The sequence below is a fragment of the Ornithodoros turicata genome, unplaced genomic scaffold, assembly GCF_037126465.1.
Source record: "Ornithodoros turicata isolate Travis unplaced genomic scaffold, ASM3712646v1 Chromosome44, whole genome shotgun sequence".
Classification (NCBI taxonomy): Eukaryota; Metazoa; Arthropoda; class Arachnida; order Ixodida; family Argasidae; genus Ornithodoros; species Ornithodoros turicata.
This window is the reverse complement of record NW_026999374.1, coordinates 208,679-233,513: the sequence shown is the minus strand read 5'-3', so window position 1 is coordinate 233,513 and position 24,835 is coordinate 208,679. Positions and strand designations below refer to the sequence as shown.

The following is a 24,835-nucleotide window of genomic DNA, read 5'->3' as shown; positions in this document are numbered from 1 at the left end:
ATCCCTACCCTCATTATTTTGATGTGTATATGTATTGTTTTTACAACATGTCACTGTCCAACTTTTGAATGCACAAGTAATTTTTTCGCGGAATTCACATTAGCTGTAAGCAACTTATATTTAACAGTTTTCTTCTTTTCAACGGCCAAGCGCGGGCGGCAGAAATTCAAACTGAAGGAGTGGTGTACGTTGCTTCCAACGGTCTTGGCGTCAGATATCTATCGAATGGAGAGCCTTCTGTTTTGTTCTTTGTGATTTCATCCTTGCGTTGCTTCTCTCTTGTTCTCTGATTCTTTCTCTCACCGATCCCACTCCTTATATAAGCAATGTTTTAAATGCTTCTTTTGTCTGAAGAAGGGCAGACTCTGCCCGAAAGCTCTCGTATAATAGACTTTGTGCTTCATTCTTTCGTTATTATTTTTCTTGACGACATAAGATAGACTAAGATAAGACTTGTTGCCGTTGTGCAGAGCTTGAACGTAGGCAACTTTCGAGTGGAATTCCAGGAGATTGCTCCGAGCGTTCTTATCGCTTTATCAGTCGTTTTCGTGCCTACGGCGCACAAGAGGAGACGCTATCTAGCCAAGAGGCCGTGAAATATAGCGTTTGCAACAGGTTCTGAGAATAGATAAGAACCCTCACTGCATTGAACAATGGAAGCAGCCCATTCTTTGTATTATTCCCTGACAGCTCCAAAGCCAACTGTTGCCCTGTACGGCGAACAGGCCGCAACAACTGGAGAGGATTGTTCGTGATTGGCGGACGAAGTTCGCAGATGATCAACTTAAACCAGACGTCACTAAACCATGGCTAAGTGGGACTGGTGAATACGGGCTATTAAGTTTAAGGAGACCAATACGGGTATATTTTTCCCCTGAAATTCAACAATCATTTAATTTTTTATTCATCAAACAAATGTATCGTATGCTAATTCCAAACATTTCGTTGTAATATATTTTTCTCCCTGGCTTTTTGGACTTTTTGTAAAAGAAAGGACTAGAAAGATTCGAGTTTCGTAAGAATCGTGGATTCGAATTGGGAACCATCTGGATTCATCCCATCTCTAATATGAATGCGTAGTCCTAAATAGTTTATAGTTACCTATTTATCCTTTCTCACCTTTAGTTTGCTTCTTGAGCCTTAAGATTGGCCCCATATTATCATTTTACCCTAATTTACTGGTTGTCGTCCTCGTCCTTCTTTTGGTGCCATTGTGCACAGCAGCATTGTGCAAGATTCAACGATTGACTCTCGAGTGGGGTTGCACGTGTTGGCTCCGTGGGTTCTTATCGCTTTATCAGTTGTTTTCGTGCCTGCGGGACACAAGACCAGGCCTTATCTAGCCAAGAGACAATGAAACATGCCGTTTGCAACAGGTTCTGAGAATAGATGAGCACCATCCTTGCTGACGCGTTATTATTATTTTTTTTTGCATTATTTCCTGACAACTCCAAAGACAACCGCTACCATTACGGCGAACAGACGGTGATAACTAGAGAGCAGGATTGCACAGTTTCACTACTGGTTTTAACTAGAGAGAGGACAGTAGGACTGGCTAGAATGTCTGCTCAGTTTATTAATATATCTGCATCGTCGAAGACCTTAGAGCAGCGAGGAATGAATTTACGAAATAAAAGAAAACACATCTTACACGCGCATGACATGCGTGCATACAGATATAAATGGATGCATGTAAACAAACTCTACAGAGTTAGTCTCGCAAACGTCACACATTTTGATCGCGTCGTAAAAATAAGAAGACTGGGTTTATCCAACGCCAAGCTTTGCAGACTGGTAGCCATTGGTCCGAAGCTTCGTTGGATTTTTTTGTGAGCGTTATACTCCCGTAGAAGAAAGATTAAAAATCGAGCAAAATTTCACTCCATGTATTTTCTATGGACTATCTCACTCAAAAGCCGCCATTTTCTGCTGTGTGTGCTTCATTTTCATTTCACCACACACAGGTGGCATCAGCATGGGACAAGACTGGAACAAGAGGATTGGTGCATAACGGCGGAATTGGCAAGTCACATCGTTGTAGGCAGCGCTACCTGTGTGAAGTGATGGGAATGTGAAGCAGACACAAGAAAAAATGGCAGTGTTTGTGTGGGATAGGCCATTGAAAATGCATGGGACAAGATTTTGCTTTATTTTTAATTTTCTTTCTACTTGATCGTAGCGCTTACAAAAAATTTGAATGAAACTTCAGATAAATGGCTATCAGGCTGCAAAGTTTGGGATGGGCCAGACCTAGTCTTCTATTTTTACAGTGCGATCGAAATGTGTGACGTTTGCTAGAATAACCCTGTGGTTGTACGACAACATACCAGATCAGAAAACAAAGCGTTATTGGATTTACAGACAACATTCTTTGACAAAGTCTTCCACCGTGACGTGGTCCAGTTGAAGGAAGGCATCTTTTCTGCAGTCATATTCTCGAAGTTGTCTCGAATGATGGACTACAGAAGACGTATTGTAGGGACAAGCAAATAACGCTGTAGTTGTGCGACAACATACCAGATCAGAAAACAAAGCGTTATTGGATTTACAGACAACATTCTTTGACAAGGTCTTCCACCGTGACTTCATGCATCCGAAGGAAGACATCTGTTCTGCAGTCATATTCTCGAAGTTGTCTCGAATGATGGACTACAGAAGACATATTGTAGGGAGAAGCAATTACCCGGAAAAGTTTTAACGCAGTTCCATTATTATACCCACTCAACAAACATATTTACCTCGAATACCATCACTTCATCATCATTTCACGAACATTTCCGTCTCAAATTATACCGAGACCAGGCAAATCTGGCGTCACCATTTCGGGCGTTCTCCTTTGGAGCATTCTACAGAGGACTAACCTACGTGTGGGAAGCGTTAACTTTAAAATTTATAATCTCCTTCGCATTACCGTCTATTCCGGACTTGTGCCTTATGCGAACTTCGTCTCGAGATTTTATCGGCCAAATCGAGCACATCGACTCACTCCAATCTTCCCTATAACGCCAGAGGAGCTGCAAAGCTTTTTGCCTTCTATAGTTCAGAAAGGATAGAACAGAGGAGACTTTAGTCTGGGAAGATAGCAGGGATTGTACAAGATTACGTAATGTCTTTAATGCAGAGATTTAAAAAAGTGTTAAAAAGGGATTGTGTTGAATCTAGCCCTCACTCTGAGGGAAAGTGCAAACAATATCCTCTCCTCTATTAAATTTCCTCGGCATTATACAACTTTCATTTACTAAGGTACTCGCTCCAAAGCAATCATACCCGATGACCTCATCTCTGCTCTCTCAATCAAAGCATAGACTATATTTGAATGTGTGTTCACCACATTCTAAACTACATTTACTTAAAAGGCATGATGTACCAGTGAGAGACTTGCAGTGTAGTGGTGTAACTCTATTCCTCCAGTCTTACTCTAAACCCACATTCCCACACCAGGAGGTGACACTCGCACGACAAAGGCGCGGTGAAAGATAACGCCTTATCTGCCTTCCACATAAGCAGGTTTCCCATAAGCGTCGCTTCAGACTTCGCCCGGTGACCGATGGATCTCCATCTCTTCACGTGAACATCAGTGAAACTCCAGAGTAAGGTGGGATCCCCAATGCGTATATTTTTCACTATTATTTATGCTGCGTTGTAGCGTTTCACCGTGTAGTCCCGATATTTTTTTTACTGTTCCCACAGTGTTTGTAACTTGTACGTACCCTGCGCCTGGCTACTTAAATTTCCCAAGGATCACCGAAGCGTGTCCTTGATTCTCCTCGGATTAATATAAAGCGTCACTCTCACCGATGGTCGCTCAGAATTCCCACCTATTTGTGCCGTCTGCCTTTTTTTCCCTTTTTTTTGCGAGTGTGTTACGGTTAATTCGAATGTGCGTCATTAATGTTACTATGCCTAAATATCTGCGTAGTTCGCTCATCATTATCCCCTTATCGTCTCAACACGATTTGTTGCATCCGCAGTGGGGAACAATCTCACTTGCCATCCCTTCTCGTGTATGGTGGTGTCTTTCTGAACAATTACTGTGGTCTTTTTCTCATAGTTCGTTATATAAAGTGTAAGTTTAATGGTGTCCTCGCTAGGAAAGGTCACCTTGGGCGGTTTCCAGGTGCAAAAACAACTGATAAGACGATGAGAACCCATGAAGGGATCACGTGAATACCCATTCGAACCTTATCTATTTTTTAGTCACCGTGCAGTGATTGTGTGTAACTGTCGCTTACATAGAGCATAAGACATCCATATATATAACTCTTTATCCGTTCTAGCTTAATCAATGCGTTTTAGAATACACATTTTTATATTTCTGCAGTTTGTCAAGTGTAAGATATTACAATTCTAACGGACGTTCGTGAATATTAATGTCCACGTGAAGGATGTGTCTACCAACAAGATGGCTATGAGCGGTTGTTTTAGGAGGAATTAAAGCTCAAGAATATTATAGACATGGGAGAGGGGCATTTAAAACATTACGAACAGTTTACGAGATCTTTTACAGTTGAGGGGAGGACCTTATGAACGTTTTTTGTTGCCGGAAGATTTAACGCAATTTTTATAATCTTTTTTATATGTGTTTATTTGAATTCCGTGTGAGCACCGCGAAGCAACTGTGACTATGAGCGGCATACAGACGTGAACAAATGGAGAGAGGACAGCGGGGAGGAGTTGGGGACAGGAGGGTTAATGTGCGTCCTGGGCCGACTTCAGAGGGAACTGTGGGGGCAATTCGTCTAGAAAGTCCTGGGAAAACCCAGGGAAAACCTCAGAGAGCACCGCCCGTGACAGGATTCGGACCCGTGTCACGTCCCAATCTCGGCATAGCAAAGCGATCATCCTAACCACTATGCCACGCCAGCTGGTTTTGGTATTATTCCACTCTAAAAGTGGACCTCGGCTCTCCACCAATCAACGTTTTGTACATGCTTTGTACTATATACACCTTGGAACGTCAAGTGAAGTATGTAATTACAAAGCATGGAGCGGGCCTTATATGGAGAGAAAACACGCTTTCCGCCACGCTTGTGACGTCACGTCTCATCTCGAACGATGGCAGATCATCAGGGCAGTTTGTAAGTCACGTGGCACGTTACAGGAGGGACATTGGTCTGACCTTGGAAAGCCCATGACGACGAACCAGGAAACCATCAGTGCAGGGTCCAAAGACTGACACGTGATCCGCGGGGTACTTGGACAAACATCACGTGACGTCCAACAAAGGTATGTGAGACTCTAATACTACTATAGGCTCCGTGGTGGCGATGTTGCAGTGAGCCACATAGCATAGTTGGTCCCTGTGACCCTGGTCACGCTCGCATTTCCTGGACATTTATTTCTTTATTTTTTACTTTGGCGTAGAAGGTATTCGTTGAGTAATTCGACGACACTCTCTCATCCAACCAAGGGCACCCAGGGGAACTGCGACGCTTGTACGCTTCTATAACATCGAATAAGGTAAGTTCTGTCCTTCTGTCATTCAGAATGTTATTTCGTCTTCTGATCTGTTCAAAATGGGAGTCTTACGCCTCCCTGCCAAGATAGAGAACAAAAGAAATGTCTGCTGACGTCACAGGTTCCTTCCTAAAAGGATACAGTCGTCGACCTTGATACAGAACACATAATCGAAACAATGGGACGACGCTGAAGTAAACAATGTAAAAATAGACTAAATTGAGAAATGAATCTCATAAATCTAACTTTGAAAGTAAACTTTCCAAAGTCGATGGTCTGTATCTACGACGTGCCAATACATCGAACCATTGCATCGAACAAACTACGGCAAGCAGTCATTGACGTATATGTCACCATTTATTTTTAATCAGTTTGTTGGTACGTCGCCGGACCCATTGTTGATGCCAAAAGGAATGCTCTGTCGCTTTATGTTGGGTATTTAACTGCTAATTGAGTCAATTTTGAACTGTTAGTTGATTTGTTTGTATCATAACCATTATATCTCTTCTTTCCATTTTTCTCACTTGGTTATTGTTACAATATTGTTTTTCTTTTTTTCTGTACGCTATGATCGTTACTGTATTGTTGCTGTAAATAGTGAATTTTGGGGGAGGAGCCGGTGTCAAGCCTCATGGGCTTTTTGCTGCTCTCCCAACCGCAAGGAAATAAATTGAAATTGAAAGTCGCAGAAAATAAAGTTTAAAAGACAAATTTATTTTACTGATAAACGAGTCCCGAATAATGCGTGCTGGAGTAGCCAATATCGACTGCTTTGGGACTAGCATCTACATTTTTGCCTTCACCATTCGATCAATCAATCAATCAATCAATCGTTCCTTATTCCTTCTTTATACGTCCGCATCTGCAAAGTATCGATTTCATTCCTCCTTCGGACACTCCTGGGTTGCCAGACCAAACAACGGAATAAGTCACGTGTCTTCAGGACCTATACATAATATGACGCAGATGCAGACTAGCTGTTGGAGTAACCTCAGCTTGAGCAAGCCTCTGCGATGGGCGACACAACCACGTCGTGTTTGTTTTTCTTTGTCGCCCATCGATCAGGTTTCTTCTATCAATAGTATTGGGAACTCTAATGCACTTACGTCATTGAAATCTTTGTACCCACACTGTGTTCTCTCAAAGTGTTGCTTCTACTTGTGAAGTATCATAAAGTTTATTTCTAAGTTTTGAGAAGTGCGCCGTCATAGTTTGCGCGATCTGCCACACGTCTGGCCACATTGCTCCACTAAGTTCGCGCAAGGTTGTCACAATGTTAATTTTTTTTAAACCACCAGCAAGAGTTCGCTCGTGTCGATATCGCTGTCGTGTCCTGGCTCCACATCACACGAAAAGTCATCTTCGAGTCATGGGACCTTGTTGATGTTCCGTTTTTGACTCTGTCATAAAATATGATATATGATACCTCGATCACAAAATAAGGAACATAACGTGGAACTTTCATAAAAATACTGTGGCACTCTAATGCACAACCGTAGAACTCGTGCACACCAATACGTTAGGCGCGTGACGGCAGAACGCGCTCCGGCAAATATCAGGCCGAGGAACTTGTACCTATATTATTACTGTAGACGTTTCTCTTTTTTTTTTTTTTCGCGTGGAAAATATTTTCGCGTTTTCGAACGAAACTGCTTTGAGGAGTGATTCGCGAAAACTTAAATTCGCGACACAGGTTCCCAGGGGTGTTTTGCCCTTGCATATCGTGCCGAGGTCAATATCGGGCATATTTCGGCACGTACAGGTCAGGACAAAAGTTTACGGAACACGCGAACTGTGTACTTTCATCTCTGCACGACACCCTAGCGGCAAGCGGGAACTGGCGAAATGAGGCCAGTTCACTGCCTCAGAGGGGTGGACGACTGCTCTCTTAGCGACACACTGAGGTAGTTTCGGTATTAATACTCTTGTATGTGCCAGTGGAGTGAGTTGAATTTGGATTGCAGTCAATCAATGAATCATCAATGTTAGCGTCAATTGTTTATCAGCTGGTCACCACTGACCCGAAATGTACTGAAAATCAAGTGCAATAGGGGTGGACGGGTATGTGGAAGGCCTTGAACAGGTTCGTGAAACTAAAGAACACTGATAAAACACATACCTTCCACCCCTATTGCACTCGACTTTCAGTGCATTGTGCTGCTTGGGGAGTTCCATAATAAATCAACTGTTTACAAGATATCTTTCTTTCTCTTGTCTGTCAGGGCTTTCCAATAAAAGCAATACACTGTAAAGTGCTGCCACCACGATTCATCCTTGTTATCACGGTGATACCGCCTAGTTCCCTGTCTTAGCAATCTTTGAGTCACGTGCTATTGGCAAGCACAACAGTTAAATCAACTCACCTTGCGGGCACCATACCGAAACTACCGCAGTGTGTCGCTAATGGCGCAGTCGTCCACCCCTCTGGGGCAGTGAACTGGCCTGACTTTGCCAGCTTCCGCTTGCCGCGGGGGTGTCGTGCCGAGGTGAAAGTACAGTGCTCGTTTGTTCCGTAAACTTTTGTCGTGACCTTTACTAAGACATCCGTTGTTCACGGGGATGGCGGCGTTTTAGGTCAATCCCTTTATTCTCCTCACATGGGTAATGGGAGAAAAGATCCTGTACAATGGCCTTTTAGGACCCTGCAGGAGGCCATAGTACCTGCATGTCAGCCATTTGTTATTCATTATCACTCAGGCCACTGAACAGTTTGGTTGAGATGTCGTATTATCATACAAGTTGGCTTTGAGAAGGCGGGGAAAGGCATGTTGTGGCTTCGTGGTACACGCCTCGTGCACAGACTAAAGGTGGCGCTTTGGGCTGCCACGTAGCGGTAGGAAAGCCAACCTTTTGTGTGAGTCGTCCGATATGAAAACCAGTCAAAAGTGTACGTGGCGGACTCATGAACATCGAAATTGTGTGAATCGGTTTTGTAACTTTGTGGATTTCAATCGCTTCAAACTCCGAACGACTAGTTTCGGTCCTCAGTGGTCATCAGAATATAAGGCATGCAGAATCAGGCATGCCAGCGTTATTCCAATTCCTTTAGCTTTTCTTCGTGAGCACTGAACTTGCTTGTGTTTTCTTTTATACTTTTTACAGCAACCTTGCAAAGGTTGCACCTACAGCACAGGGATGCAGAATTTTCTTTAGCTGAGTCAGGAAAAGCGAAAAGGTCCAAGCTAATCGGAAATTCGGTTCTGAATGGAGAACATACATCACATCACTCAACGCAACACGAACGATATACGGTCTGATCACGGCAAGCAATTAGGATCATTGGCATAAAAGAAGACAGATAGAATCCACGGAGTAACTTATTTTGTGACACGTGTACGTTTGACGGCCGACATTAATTTTCTTCTCATGTCCACTTCGTGTGGATTTGGCGGGAAACTCTAGACCCTTGTACCCCGTGAGGCGTTCTCGGGTCCCGAAAAAAATGGTCCCTGGTTGCGTGGCGGAAACAATGGTCCAACGAGGTTCCGTGTACACAAAAATAGCTTATTTTGTGACCCGTGTACGTTTGACGGCTGACATTAATTTTCTTCTCATGTCCACTTCGCGTGGATTTGGCGGGAAACTCTAGAACCTTGTACCCCGCGGGGCGTTCTCGGGTCCCGAAAAAAATGGTCCCTGGTTGCGTGGCGGAAACAATGGTCCAACGGGGTTCCGTGTACACAAAAATAGCTTATTTTGTGACACGTGTACGTTTGACGGCTGACATTAATTTTCTTCTCATGTCCACTTCGTGTGCATTTGGCGGGAAACTCTAGAACCTTGTACCCCGCGGGGCGTTCTAAGGTCCCGAAAAAAATGGTCCCTGGTTGCGTGGCGGAAACAATGGTCCAACGGGGTTCCGTGTACACAAAAATAGCTTATTTTGTGACACGTGTACGTTTGACGGCTGACATTAATTTTCTTCTCCTGTCCACTTCATGTGGATTTGGCGGGAAACTCTAGAACCTTGTACTCCGTGGGGCGTTCTCGGGTCCCGTAAAAAATGGTCCCTGGTTGCGTGGCGGAAACAATGGTCCAACGGGGTTCCGTGTACACAAAAATAGCTTATTTTGTGACACGTGTACGTTTGACGGCTGACATTAATTTTCTTCTCCTGTCCACTTCATGTGGATTTGGCGGGAAACTCTAGAACCTTGCACCCCGTGGGGCGTTCTCGGGTCCCGAAAAAAATGGTCCCTGGTTCCGTGGCGGAAACAATGGTCCAACGGGGTTCCGTGTACACAAAAATAGCTTATTTTGTGACACGTGTACGTTTGACGGCTGACATTAATTTTCTTCTCATGTCCACTTCGCGTGGATTGGGCGGGAAACTCTAGAACCTTGTACCCCGTGGGGCGTTCTCGGGTCCCGAAAAAAATGGTCCCTGGTTGCGTGGCGGAAACAATGGTCCAACGGGGTTCCGTGTACACAAAAATAGCTTATTTTGTGGCACGTGTACGTTTGACGGCTGACATTAATTTTCTTCTCATGTCCACTTCGTGTGGATTTGGCGGGAAACTCTAGAACCTTGTACCCCGTGGGGCGTTCCCGGGTCCCGAAAAAAATGGTCCCTGGTTGCGTGGCGGAAACAATGGTCCAACGGGGTTCCGTGTACACAAAAATAGCTTATTTTGTGGCACGTGTACGTTTGACGGCTGACATTAATTTTCTTCTCATGTCCACTTCGTGTGGATTTGGCGGGAAACTCTAGAACCTTGTACCCCGTGGGGCGTTCCCGGGTCCCGAAAAAAATGGTCCCTGGTTGCGTGGCGGAAACAATGGTCCAACGGGGTTCCGTGTACACAAAAATAGCTTATTTTGTGACACGTGTACGTTTGACGGCTGACATTAATTTTCTTCTCATGTCCACTTCGCGTGGATTGGGCGGGAAACTCTAGAACCTTGTACCCCGTGGGGCGTTCTAAGGTCCCGAAAAAAATGGTCCCTGGTTGCGTGGCGGAAACAATGGTCCAACGGGGTTCCGTGTACACAAAAATAGCTTATTTTGTGGCACGTGTACGTTTGACGGCTGACATTAATTTTCTTTTCATGTCCACTTCGTGTGGATTTGGCGGGAAACTCTAGAACCTTGTACCCCGTGGGGCGTTCTCGGGTCCCGAAAAAAATCGTCTCTGGTTTCGTGGGCGGAAATAATGGTCCAACGGGGTTCCGTGTACACAAAAATAGCTTATTTTGTGACAGGTGTACGTTTGACGGCTGACATTAATTTTCTTCTCATGTCCACTTTGTGTGGATTTGGCGGGAAACTCTAGAACCTTGTACCCCGCGGGGCGTTCCCGGGTCCCGAAAAAAATGGTCCCTGGTTGCGTGGCGGAAACAATGGTCCAACGAGGTTCCGTGTACACAAAAATAGCTTATTTTGTGACCCGTGTACGTTTGACGGCTGACATTAATTTTCTTCTCATGTCCACTTCGCGTGGATTTGGCGGGAAACTCTAGAACCTTGTACCCCGCGGGGCGTTCTCGGGTCCCGAAAAAAATGGTCCCTGGTTGCGTGGCGGAAACAATGGTCCAACGGGGTTCCGTGTACACAAAAATAGCTTATTTTGTGACACGTGTACGTTTGACGGCTGACATTAATTTTCTTCTCATGTCCACTTGGTGTGCATTTGGCGGGAAACTCTAGAACCTTGTACCCCGCGGGGCGTTCTAAGGTCCCGAAAAAAATGGTCCCTGGTTGCGTGGCGGAAACAATGGTCCAACGGGGTTCCGTGTACACAAAAATAGCTTATTTTGTGACACGTGTACGTTTGACGGCTGACATTAATTTTCTTCTCCTGTCCACTTCATGTGGATTTGGCGGGAAACTCTAGAACCTTGTACTCCGTGGGGCGTTCTCGGGTCCCGTAAAAAATGGTCCCTGGTTGCGTGGCGGAAACAATGGTCCAACGGGGTTCCGTGTACACAAAAATAGCTTATTTTGTGACACGTGTACGTTTGACGGCTGACATTAATTTTCTTCTCCTGTCCACTTCATGTGGATTTGGCGGGAAACTCTAGAACCTTGCACCCCGTGGGGCGTTCTCGGGTCCCGAAAAAAATGGTCCCTGGTTGCGTGGCGGAAACAATGGTCCAACGGGGTTCCGTGTACACAAAAATAGCTTATTTTGTGACACGTGTACGTTTGACGGCTGACATTAATTTTCTTCTCATGTCCACTTCGCGTGGATTGGGCGGGAAACTCTAGAACCTTGTACCCCGTGGGGCGTTCTCGGGTCCCGAAAAAAATGGTCCCTGGTTGCGTGGCGGAAACAATGGTCCAACGGGGTTCCGTGTACACAAAAATAGCTTATTTTGTGGCACGTGTACGTTTGACGGCTGACATTAATTTTCTTCTCATGTCCACTTCGTGTGGATTTGGCGGGAAACTCTAGAACCTTGTACCTCGTGGGGCGTTCCCGGGTCCCGAAAAAAATGGTCCCTGTTTGCGTGGCGGAAACAATGGTCCAACGGGGTTCCGTGTACACAAAAATAGCTTATTTTGTGGCACGTGTACGTTTGACGGCTGACATTAATTTTCTTCTCATGTCCACTTCGTGTGGATTTGGCGGGAAACTCTAGAACCTTGTACCCCGTGGGGCGTTCCCGGGTCCCGAAAAAAATGGTCCCTGGTTGCGTGGCGGAAACAATGGTCCAACGGGGTTCCGTGTACACAAAAATAGCTTATTTTGTGACACGTGTACGTTTGACGGCTGACATTAATTTTCTTCTCATGTCCACTTCGCGTGGATTGGGCGGGAAACTCTAGAACCTTGTACCCCGTGGGGCGTTCTCGGGTCCCGAAAAAAATGGTCCCTGGTTGCGTGGCGGAAACAATGGTCCAACGGGGTTCCGTGTACACAAAAATAGCTTATTTTGTGGCACGTGTACGTTTGACGGCTGACATTAATTTTCTTCTCATGTCCACTTCGTGTGCATTTGGCGGGAAACTCTAGAACCTTGTACCCCGCGGGGCGTTCTAAGGTCCCGAAAAAAATGGTCCCTGGCTGCGTGGCGGAAACAATGGTCCAACGGGGTTCCGTGTACACAAAAATAGCTTATTTTGTGGCACGTGTACGTTTGACGGCTGACATTAATTTTCTTTTCATGTCCACTTCGTGTGGATTTGGCGGGAAACTCTAGAACCTTGTACCCCGTGGGGCGTTCTCGGGTCCCGAAAAAAATCGTCTCTGGTTTCGTGGGCGGAAATAATGGTCCAACGGGGTTCCGTGTACACAAAAATAGCTTATTTTGTGACAGGTGTACGTTTGACGGCTGACATTAATTTTCTTCTCATGTCCACTTCGTGTGGATTTGGCGGGAAACTCTAGAACCTTGTACCCCGTGGGGCGTTCTCGGGTCCCGAAAAAAATGGTCCCTGGTTTCGTGGGCGGAAAACAATGGTCCAACGGGGTTCCGTGTACACAAAAATAGCTTATTTTGTGACACGTGTACGTTTGACGGCTGACATTAATTTTCTTCTCATGTCCACTTCGCGTGGATTTGGCGGGAAACTCTAGAGCCTTGTACCCCGTGGGGCGTTCTCGGGTCCCGAAACAAATGGTCCCTGGTTGCGTGGCGGAAACAATGGTCCAACGGGGTTCCGTGTACACAAAAATAGCTTATTTTGTGGCACGTGTACGTTTGACGGCTGACATTAATTTTCTTCTCATGTCCACTTCGTGTGGATTTGGCGGGAAACTCTAGAACCTTGTACCCCGTGGGGCGTTCCCGGGTCCCGAAAAAAATGGTCCCTGGTTGCGTGGCGGAAACAATGGTCCAATGGGGTTCCGTGTACACAAAAATAGCTTATTTTGTGACACGTGTACGTTTGACGGCTGACATTAATTTTCTTCTCATGTCCACTTCGCGTGGATTGGGCGGGAAACTCTAGAACCTTGTACCCCGTGGGGCGTTCTCGGGTCCCGAAAAAAATGGTCCCTGGTTGCGTGGCGGAAACAATGGTCCAACGGGGTTCCGTGTACACAAAAATAGCTTATTTTGTGGCACTTGTACGTTTGACGGCTGACATTAATTTTCTTCTCATGTCCACTTCGTGTGCATTTGGCGGGAAACTCTAGAACCTTGTACCCCGCGGGGCGTTCTAAGGTCCCGAAAAAAATGGTCCCTGGTTGCGTGGCGGAAACAATGGTCCAACGGGGTTCCGTGTACACAAAAACAGCTTATTCTGTGGCACGTGTACGTTTGACGGCTGACATTAATTTTCTTTTCATGTCCACTTCGTGTGGATTTGGCGGGAAACTCTAGAACCTTGTACCCCGTGGGGCGTTCTCGGGTCCCGAAAAAAATGGTCCCTGGTTTCGTGGGCGGAAAACAATGGTCCAACGGGGTTCCGTGTACACAAAAATAGCTTATTTTGTGACACGTGTACGTTTGACGGCTGACATTAATTTTCTTCTCATGTCCACTTCGCGTGGATTTGGCGGGAAACTCTAGAGCCTTGTACCCCGTGGGGCGTTCTCGGGTCCCGAAACAAATGGTCCCTGGTTGCGTGGCGGAAACAATGGTCCAACGGGGTTCCGTGTACACAAAAATAGCTTATTTTGTGAGACGTGTACGTTTGACGGCTGACATTAATTTTCTTCTCATGTCCACTTCGTGTGGATTTGGCTGGAAACTCTAGAACCTTGTACCCCGTGGGGCGTTCACGGGTCCCGAAAAAAATAGTCGCTGGTTTCGTGGGCGCAAATAATGGTCCAACGGGGTTCCGTGTACACAAAAATAGCTTATTTTGTGACACGTGTACGTTTGACGGCTGACATTAATTTTCTTCTCATGTCCACTTCGTGTGGATTTGGCGGGAAACTCTAGAACCTTGTACCCCGTGGGGCGTTCTCGGGTCCCGAAAAAAATGGTCCCTGGTTTCGTGGGCGGAAACAATGATCCAACGGGGTTCCGTGTACAGAAAAATAGCTCATTTTGTGACACGTGTACGTTTGACGGCTGACATTAATTTTCTTCTCAAGCCCACTTCGTGTGGATTTGGAGGGAAACTCTAGAACCTTGTACCCCGTGGGGCGTTCTCGGGTCCCGAAAAAAATAGTCCCTGGTTTCGTGGGCGGAAACAATGATCCAACGGGGTTCCGTGTACACAAAAATAGCTTATTTTGTGACACGTGTACATTTGACGGCTGACATTAATTTTCTTCTCAAGTCCACTTCGTGTGGATTTGGAGGGAAACTCTAGAACCTTGTACCCCGTGGGGCGTTCTCGGGTCCCGAAAAAATAGTCCCTGGTTTCGTGGGCGGAAACAATGATCCAACGGGGTTCCGTGTACACAAAAATAGCTTATTTTGTGACACGTGTACGTTTGACGGCTGATATTAATTTTCTTCTCATGTCCACTTCGTGTGGATTTGGCGGGAAACTCTAGAACCTTGTACCCCGTGGGGCGTTCTCGGGTCCCGAAAAAAATAGTCCCTGGTTTCGTGGGCGGAAACAATGGTCCAACGGGGTTCCGTGTACACAAAAATAGCTTATTTTGTGACAGGTGTACCTTTGACGGCTGACATTAATTTTCTTCTCATGTCCACTTCGTGTGGATTTGGCTGGAAACTCTAGAACCTTGTACCCCGTGGGGCGTTCTCGGGTCCCGAAAAAAATAGTCGCTGGTTTCGTGGGCGGAAACAATGGTCCAACGGGGTTCCGTGTACACAAAAATAGCTTATTTTGTGAGACGTGTACGTTTGACGGCTGACATTAATTTTCTTCTCATGTCCACTTCGTGTGGATTTGGCGGGAAACTCTAGAACCTTGTACCCCGTGGGGCGTTCTCGGGTCCCGAAAAAAATGGTCCCTGGTTTCGTGGGCGGAAAACAATGGTCCAACGGGGTTCCGTGTACACAAAAATAGCTTATTTTGTGACACGTGTACGTTTGACGGCTGACATTAATTTTCTTCTCATGTCCACTTCGCGTGGATTTGGCGGGAAACTCTAGAGCCTTGTACCCCGTGGGGCGTTCTCGGGTCCCGAAACAAATGGTCCCTGGTTGCGTGGCGGAAACAATGGTCCAACGGGGTTCCGTGTACACAAAAATAGCTTATTTTGTGAGACGTGTACGTTTGACGGCTGACATTAATTTTCTTCTCATGTCCACTTCGTGTGGATTTGGCGGGAAACTCTAGAACCTTGTACCCCGTGGGGCGTTCTCGGGTCCCGAAAAAAATGGTCCCTGGTTTCGTGGGCGGAAAACAATGGTCCAACGGGGTTCCGTGTACACAAAAATAGCTTATTTTGTGACACGTGTACGTTTGACGGCTGACATTAATTTTCTTCTCATGTCCACTTCGCGTGGATTTGGCGGGAAACTCTAGAGCCTTGTACCCCGTGGGGCGTTCTCGGGTCCCGAAACAAATGGTCCCTGGTTGCGTGGCGGAAACAATGGTCCAACGGGGTTCCGTGTACACAAAAATAGCTTATTTTGTGAGACGTGTACGTTTGACGGCTGACATTAATTTTCTTCTCATGTCCACTTCGTGTGGATTTGGCTGGAAACTCTAGAACCTTGTACCCCGTGGGGCGTTCACGGGTCCCGAAAAAAATAGTCGCTGGTTTCGTGGGCGCAAATAATGGTCCAACGGGGTTCCGTGTACACAAAAATAGCTTATTTTGTGACACGTGTACGTTTGACGGCTGACATTAATTTTCTTCTCATGTCCACTTCGTGTGGATTTGGCGGGAAACTCTAGAACCTTGTACCCCGTGGGGCGTTCTCGGGTCCCGAAAAAAACAGTCCCTGGTTTCGTGGGCGGAAACAATGATCCAACGGGGTTCCGTGTACAGAAAAATAGCTCATTTTGTGACACGTGTACGTTTGACGGCTGACATTAATTTTCTTCTCAAGCCCACTTCGTGTGGATTTGGAGGGAAACTCTAGAACCTTGTACCCCGTGGGGCGTTCTCGGGTCCCGAAAAAAATAGTCCCTGGTTTCGTGGGCGGAAACAATGATCCAACGGGGTTCCGTGTACACAAAAATAGCTTATTTTGTGACACGTGTACATTTGACGGCTGACATTAATTTTCTTCTCAAGTCCACTTCGTGTGGATTTGGAGGGAAACTCTAGAACCTTGTACCCCGTGGGGCGTTCTCGGGTCCCGAAAAAATAGTCCCTGGTTTCGTGGGCGGAAACAATGATCCAACGGGGTTCCGTGTACACAAAAATAGCTTATTTTGTGACACGTGTACGTTTGACGGCTGATATTAATTTTCTTCTCATGTCCACTTCGTGTGGATTTGGCGGGAAACTCTAGAACCTTGTACCCCGTGGGGCGTTCTCGGGTCCCGAAAAAAATAGTCCCTGGTTTCGTGGGCGGAAACAATGGTCCAACGGGGTTCCGTGTACACAAAAATAGCTTATTTTGTGACAGGTGTACCTTTGACGGCTGACATTAATTTTCTTCTCATGTCCACTTCGTGTGGATTTGGCTGGAAACTCTAGAACCTTGTACCCCGTGGGGCGTTCTCGGGTCCCGAAAAAAATAGTCGCTGGTTTCGTGGGCGGAAACAATGGTCCAACGGGGTTCCGTGTACACAAAAATAGCTTATTTTGTGAGACGTGTACGTTTGACGGCTGACATTAATTTTCTTCTCATGTCCACTTCGTGTGGATTTGGCGGGAAACTCTAGAACCTTGTACCCCGTGGGGCGTTCTCGGGTCCCGAAAAAAATAGTCCCTGGTTTCGTGGGCGGAAATAATGGTCCAACGGGGTTCCGTGTACACAAAAATAGCTTATTTTGTGACACGTGTACGTTTGACGGCTGACATTAATTTTCTTCTCATGTCCACTTCGTGTGGATTTGGCGGGAAACTCTAGAACCTTGTACCCCGTGGGGCGTTCTCGGGTCCCGAAAAAAATAGTCCCTGGTTTCGTGGGCGGAAACAATGATCCAACGGGGTTCCGTGTACACAAAAATAGCTTATTTTGTGACACGTGTACGTTTGATGGCTGACATTAATTTTCTTCTCAAGTCCACTTCGTGTGGATTTGGAGGGAAACTCTAGAACCTTGTACCCCGTGGGGCGTTCTCGGGTCCCGAAAAAAATAGTCCCTGGTTTCGTGGGCGGAAACAATGGTCCAACGGGGTTCCGTGTACACAAAAATAGCTTATTTTGTGACAGGTGTACGTTTGACGGCTGACATTAATTTTCTTCTCATGTCCACTTCGTGTGGATTTGGCTGGAAACTCTAGAACCTTGTACCCCGTGGGGCGTTCTCGGGTCCCGAAAAAAATAGTCGCTGGTTTCGTGGGCGGAAACAATGGTCCAACGGGGTTCCGTGTACACAAAAATAGCTTATTTTGTGAGACGTGTACGTTTGACGGCTGACATTAATTTTCTTCTCATGTCCACTTCGTGTGGATTTGGCGGGAAACTCTAGAACCTTGTACCCCGTGGGGCGTTCTCGGGTCTCGAAAAAAATAGTCCCTGGTTTCGTGGGCGGAAACAATGATCCAACGGGGTTCCGTGTACACAAAAATAGCTTATTTTGTGACAGGTGTGCGTTTGACGGCTGACATTAATTTTCTTCTCATGTCCACTTCGTGTGGATTTGGCTGGAAACTCTAGAACCTTGTACCCCGTGGGGCGTTCTCGGGTCCCGAAAAAAATAGTCGCTGGTTTCGTGGGCGGAAACAATGGTCCAACGGGGTTCCGTGTACACAAAAATAGCTTATTTTGTGAGACGTGTACGTTTGACGGCTGACATTAATTTTCTTCTCATGTCCACTTCGTGTGGATTTGGCGGGAAACTCTAGAACCTTGTACCCCGTGGGGCGTTCTCGGGTCTCGAAAAAAATAGTCCCTGGTTTCGTGGGCGGAAACAATGATCCAACGGGGTTCCGTGTACACAAAAATAGCTTATTTTGTGACAGGTGTACGTTTGACGGCTGACATTAATTTTCTTGTCATGTCCACTTCGTGTGGATTTGGCTGGAAACTCTAGAACCTTGCACCCCGTGGGGCGTTCTCGGGTCCCGAAAAAAATAGTCGCTGGTTTCGTGGGCGGAAACAATGGTCCAACGGGGTTCCGTGTACACAAAAATAGCTTATTTTGTGAGACGTGTACGTTTGACGGCTGACATTAATTTTCTTCTCATGTCCACTTCGTGTGGATTTGGCGGGAAACTCTAGAACCTTGTACCGCGTGGGGCGTTCTCGGGTCTCGAAAAAAATAGTCCCTGGTTTCGTGGGCGGAAACAATGATCCAACGGGGTTCCGTGTACACAAAAATAGCTTATTTTGTGACACGTGTACGTTTGACGGCTGACATTAATTTTCTTCTCAAGTCCACTTCGTATGGATTTGGAGGGAAACTCTAGAACCTTGTACCCCGTGGGGCGTTCTCGGGTCCCGAAAAAAATAGTCCCTGGTTTCGTGGGGGGAAACAATGATCCAACGGGGTTCCGTGTACACAAAAATAGCTTATTTTGTGACACGTGTACGTTTGACGGCTGACATTAATTTTCTTTTCAAGTCCACTTCGTGTGGATTTGGAGGGAAACTCTAGAACCTTGTACCCCGTGGGGCGTTCTCGGGTCCCGAAAAAAATAGTCCCTGGTTTCGTGGGCGGAAACAATGGTCCAACGGGGTTCCGTGTGCACAAAAATAGAGCAGTCACTCTGGAAACTCGATGAAACTGATCCTAGCCGACCAAATGCTATCATTCGCCCTCCTGATTTGTTAAAATTGGGGGACACAGGTTTCTTAATTAACATCGATGTTTATGAAGAATAAAAGCCGCACGTCATTCAATGGCGAAAATAAAAGCGATTACATTCGCGTGCAGATATTATAATCTATTAACATATGAAAACAGGTCTATGCCTCCTTTTTCAACAAATGGGGAGAGCAAATGCTAAAACTCGGTCGGCTGTGACGTGTTTCATCAGTTATCCGCAATCACACCCTTGTATTTTTGGGTGCGCAGGAGCCTGGGGGACAATTTTTCTGCTCAGACAACCAGGGACCTTTTGTCCCACATACCCGGCATTATCATACGTTTTTGTACACCCAAGGACGCACCAAATTGTGCGCTACGGCATTACCTTTCGCAGTTATCAATTCAGGTGCGGCGTCAGCGATGCAAGGTGACCACTGAAAGCGTACCAATAGCAATCGAAACCCGAGCGGACTCACACAACTATATGGCTGCCGCCAGGATTTTCCGTGGCGCGGCGGAAGCTTTGCACGAAGCCTCAGAGGCTTTTTGGTGGAATATACGTGTACAGTGCAATGTTTGTAGGGGTAACAAAAGCGTGATCAATTTACATTTCTTTACATCTCGCATGATGAGAGAAACCATTCTTCTGCGGCTTGCTTCAACTTTCTATGCTGCATGGAGTAGAAAGGGTCAAGGTAGTCACGGTACAGCATAGAACGCCGCACGATTTTTGCCCTAATATGGTCAAAGTTATCCGCGGGAACTTAAATTCGCGATTGTGGAGAAATGCGCGAAAAACGCGGAAAATAAAAAAAAGCACTTGTACAGTATTCCCGTAGGCATTTAGTCTTTGCACATTTACGTGACTGTTTTCCCCATATCTTAATGTGCGGGTCGAATTCGGTTCCCTTCATTTTCATGTGAGTCAGGAAGAATGCCATGATGTCACATACTCATGGTGGCTAAATGTGTGTCATTTTGGAACGCAGCTCTTAGGCGCCCGCACCAGCGTTGAGAAGCACCGACGTTTTAGAAGCTGGTTTAGAGTCGGACGTAGTCTTCGCCCGTCGCAGCCATCACTCCGCGCCTACAGGAACCTATCGCTACGCCACTCTTCCTCATCTTAATCCTACCGGGGTCATAATCTAACGAAAAAGCTATAAAAGGTTTTCTCACTTCGTATAGGGAAAGCGGTCATACCAGGCAACTGTACGCGCGTGCTGGAGTTCGACGGAAAACAATCCGTTTTTCCATTGTGTTTTCTTGTACTGCTGGAATAGGGTTGGGACCACCAACGTGCACATTCAGTTGAAGAAGAAAGTCGCGCGTCTATAGACCATCGGTCGTGTATTCTCTAGACCAGTTTCCGCGGGTGACGTCACAAGGCCGGTGTGGGCAAAACAAATTAACAGAGAGTCCAGGACGATGAGAATGGGCGACGCCATAATGGAAAATGCCATGGAGGAAGGAAACGCAAGGAGCGGCCCTTCCGACAGTTTTCCATCGGGACGAGCGTAGCCGGCTTCGCATTGTATTCTGGGATACTCCTGTCTACCACGTGACCGCTCACGTGACCCTCGAGACAGCATGGCGCCAGCAGAGCAGACAATGCGAGCTGTAGTTGTCACAGCTTATATGGCAGTATTAAGTTGAACGCGTGCCTGCGCTTTATTTCTGTGTATTCGAATGTTTACTGTTCTATTAGAAGACCAGTCAGAGTGTGCAGAACGCAAAAGGAGAACGCGGGACTGGAAACATCACGTGTTGCAACGGTTACTTCCAACGTATGTACATTCCTTGATTAAGTGGAAAAGAATATGCCGTGCTCAAAATACCATTAATCAGATTTGTACAACAACAGAAGATATGAAATGAATCTGCGGCACAGCTTGAGGTCCCAAATGAACAATTCAAGATGACTCCAACACACAAGGCCGACTAAAAGTAAAACAACTGACCGTGTACTTACGAACAACACGTAGCCGTAACGCATTACCATAGGTCGTTTCTACGATGGTGCTCACGTTTTCACAATAAATTACTTTCAAAAAGCAAAATCATACGGAGAGCAGCGCGAGAAACAAAGCATCGCAAAAGCGAAACTTTAGAGGGGATCACGTGGTGGACAGGAAGCAATGGGCGATGTTGACTCGAGCGACCGCTAGAGGGTGGCTACGCTAGCCCGGCGCGGAGAGCCGCTCCTTGTGTTTCCTGTCTGCATGAGAAACGCGAGCCCACCAGAGCCCCCGCCGTGCAGAGCTCGGTTCCCGGCGCCAGATGTAGAGCATTGCTCTGCTCCCCCGACGGCTCTGACGCATCGCGTTTCACCGAGTGCCGTCGAACTATGAACTCACGGGCGGTGGCTGACGATTCGTGTCGTTACGCTCCGTTCCGTCTCACTCTAAAGGCGCTGTCACACTGGACCGACACGACACCGACACTGACATGGCGCCGATGCTGACGGAAGACAGACTTTATCACCGTACTTTGTATTGCAAAGCACAGCTGTGACACTGCGCCGACCGACAGCGACAGACGCAATTCGACAAAATGTCGCTTCTGTATGATACATTTGGATGACAAAATCGGAAGACAGACAGTGTCTGACGATGTGTCCTCAGCGGTTTGATCGTTGCTCAAAGTATATCGCCGACAACAGACACATATTGCACAAAAAGTTTTTCTCTCTTTTTTTTTTCAGGCAAAGATTGTGGCTTGGCCTATTCACGAACGGTATTAAATGGTAGAAGTATTTATATTTACTTAACAACTGCAACTGTATTTTAAAAGCTTCCGTGCATGAAACTTGCATATCCTAAGCACGGGGCATGCAGGTCACCCGATCATTGAGTAATCCAGTTACGCACTCGTTTCGGTAGGATCATTTATTACAAACACTCTACTGGTTATGCTGGAACATGAAGTATTGTAACAAACTCAGCTCGGAGGACAAGCTGACTCAACAGTTGAAGGAAAACAGTAAGACGGAAGAAATTGAACTTGCGGTTGTGGAGTCCGATTGTCCAGAAGTTCAACCTAGGGGTCGCCCGTCAGGTGGGGTATCGAAGCGTACATAGAAGAATTATGAGGTCACCACTCGGAGCACCGTTTACGAATCCCAAAACGGAATAGGGGGTCCATGAAGGCACACAACACACGTGACAGCGAGCACAATCCCACTTCACCTGACGCAATCACCAAGGGTCGCCACGGAAAGCGCATTTGTAAGGCCGTCCAGGGCCAACTCAAGCAGGGGAGACATAGCGTCAAGAAATGAGATACACTTGTGTCTGTGTTGGCCTCGATGTTCGTAATATTGACGATCAACTAAAAACAACGAGGATTCGCCGTACTTTTCCCCAAAAGGCTTATTCAGGACGCTATGTTGAAAGAAGCGACAACGCAGCTTGTCGGTTGTCGCTGTCATTCATTGTGCAGGGCTTTGTCAGGAGGGTCCGTCGATAGTGGCATATGTCGATTCCGACATACGGATGTCTGTGTCGGCCGTCTCTTGTATGTGCAGTGTGACTGGTTCGCGGACACGATGTCTTTGGATGTAAGCCGATAGGTCTTGTCAGGACAGTTCGGTTGTCGGCGCAGTGTGACACCGCCTTAAGCCACCCTTAACCGCCAGAGCGAACGAGGAGCGAGGCAAAGGATGAAAGTATGGGAGGAGTGAGGAGGAAAGCAGAGAGGAACGTACGGCGACAGTGCGGAAAGTGCGAGGAGGAAAGTGAAGGAGGAGGATGCTACGAGAGGAGTCTAAGAAGCCGCGCTCGCTCTGCGGTTGCTGCGTATATAACTGTTTAACTTTGTGCCTTTAAACGTTTTCTTCTCCCACAACATTGTAAGGCCGGTGTACAAAAGTAGTGCAGGATACGCCATTACCGTCTACGCATTGTTTTGACCTGTTCCGGGGATGTGGCAGATGGCACAGATTTCTTCAACCTACACGCAGTGCAGAAGGACTTCAAAGATATCTCCACCCACACACTCGGTTGGTTTGGAAAAGGATAGTCTTCATCCAAGCGACCCACAAAAATGCGCACGTCCAGGTTTGGAGAGGGTCCGTCTGCCAGAGAAGTTGTGACAGTACTGATGGCTGTTGAATGGAAGAAACGGAGTACGTGTTTATTAGAGACGCAATTCTACAAAATTAATATACGTCAACGCCGGAAGTCCCGTAAAAAAAAAAGGATTACGACAGTATACTAGGGTACCTGCTCGAAAGCCCTGCGTGACAATGGGGCGAGCCCCTGCAGGCTAACCGCAGAGTGGCCACCCGGACGGCCGCACCCCTTGCGAACTTCTTTTAACACTCCTACGACAGAGCCCACTTAAATGGATGGTCCCAGTCGATGCCGAAACTGTACTCTTATGTTCTTCGTAGACCACAGACTGCGGTATCGGAAATACCCCAGGCGAGAGAATGGCGCAGCTTGACTCTTATTCGATGGGATGCATGGGAAATGCAGACGCCGTACGTTGATGGTATGCCGGAATTCCATCTCTAGGTGAACGACCAAACCTCACTGGCTAAGAACCAATGGAGTCGCGGCATTGAGAAAAAGAATGCCGCAACCGTGCAGGTGCATCACATAGTTTTGGGGCGTAGCAGATCCTGCCGGATAACTCATACGAGACAACTCGTATCAAACTCGACCAAGACTAGCATAACCTGTACCTTGACAACTCATGCCAAGCGATAAATCGTGCTAGCACTGCATGAAGTCCTGGTATAAGTTGTCCCGAAATTAGCAGTCTTGGAGTTATCATACTTTTAGTTGTCCCGGTGTGAATGTTGTGTGGTATGAATGAGCTTGGTAGGAAGCAAGAGGACGCCGGAGCAGCGGAGGCTCCGTCGGCGTGACGTCTTTAAAGGGATTTAAAGTCCTTTCATTTAATGTCGAAGCTCTTTTCATACGATAAAAAAAAAGTAAAAAAGGCCATGTGGGTGTTCGACCGATATCGAGCACAGTGGTTCCGCTTTCACAGATGACTTTCTGGATACGAGCGTCCTTTCAAAAGAGCAGTGAATTCCCCTTTTTTAATTCATTAAGCAAGGTAGCAACCAATCCTCAGGTCACTTCCCTGCTTTGGAAAGAAAATCACTTACGTCGCCGGACTTAAGTGCAGTCTATACGGTGTTTTGTAAGACATTCTTCTGTTTCTCTCGTTCCAGATACCGTGCTCGTACTCCGCTACCTGAGCTGCCCAGGACGTTAAGCCTGAGTAGGTAAAAGCACACAGAGGGACAGCATCAACACAGGAGCACACAGTTTGTGTGTCAAGGCGCAGGCTCTTGCACAATGGAGTTTCTCCACCTGCTTGACTGCATATGTGCCATCTTGTCGTGTTTCCTTGCTCTGCTGTACGGTACGTATTCTTTTTATTTAGCCCCGACTCCAGAATGCATTACCCAACCCTCTCTCACGCTCCCACGTGGTCTATACATGACCTCCTTACCCCAACCTAGCGTAATTGGGAAAAAAAATCATTGCTTTGCTGTTTGAGTCCTGTTCTGTCCGTTTGTCCTGTATGTCTCGGACCCTACCCAAGTGTGAGGCAACAGAAGCAGACGAACAAACACTACTAGCAGGAACAAACATACTCGAAAACCTCTGTTGCTTCACTCGTATTCTGTCCTAGCATTGTTCTGAATTCATTAATCATTTGCACTGATCTTTTATCACAA

At 46.7% G+C, this 24,835-nt stretch overlaps 1 long non-coding RNA gene across 2 annotated transcripts; it reads left to right on the top strand.

The window, feature by feature from the left end:
* Positions 1-3,488: 3,488 nt before the first annotated feature.
* Positions 3,489-24,624, top strand: LOC135374109 (uncharacterized). 2 transcript variants are annotated; one of them, XR_010416760.1, is made up of 4 exons: positions 3,489-3,595; positions 5,102-5,226; positions 5,368-5,460; positions 24,323-24,624. It is a non-coding gene; the product is annotated as an uncharacterized LOC135374109 (long non-coding RNA). The 2 variants fall into 2 exon arrangements; XR_010416759.1 differs by having other exon boundaries at positions 5,365-5,460; positions 24,323-24,621.
* Positions 24,625-24,835: the final 211 nt, after the last annotated feature.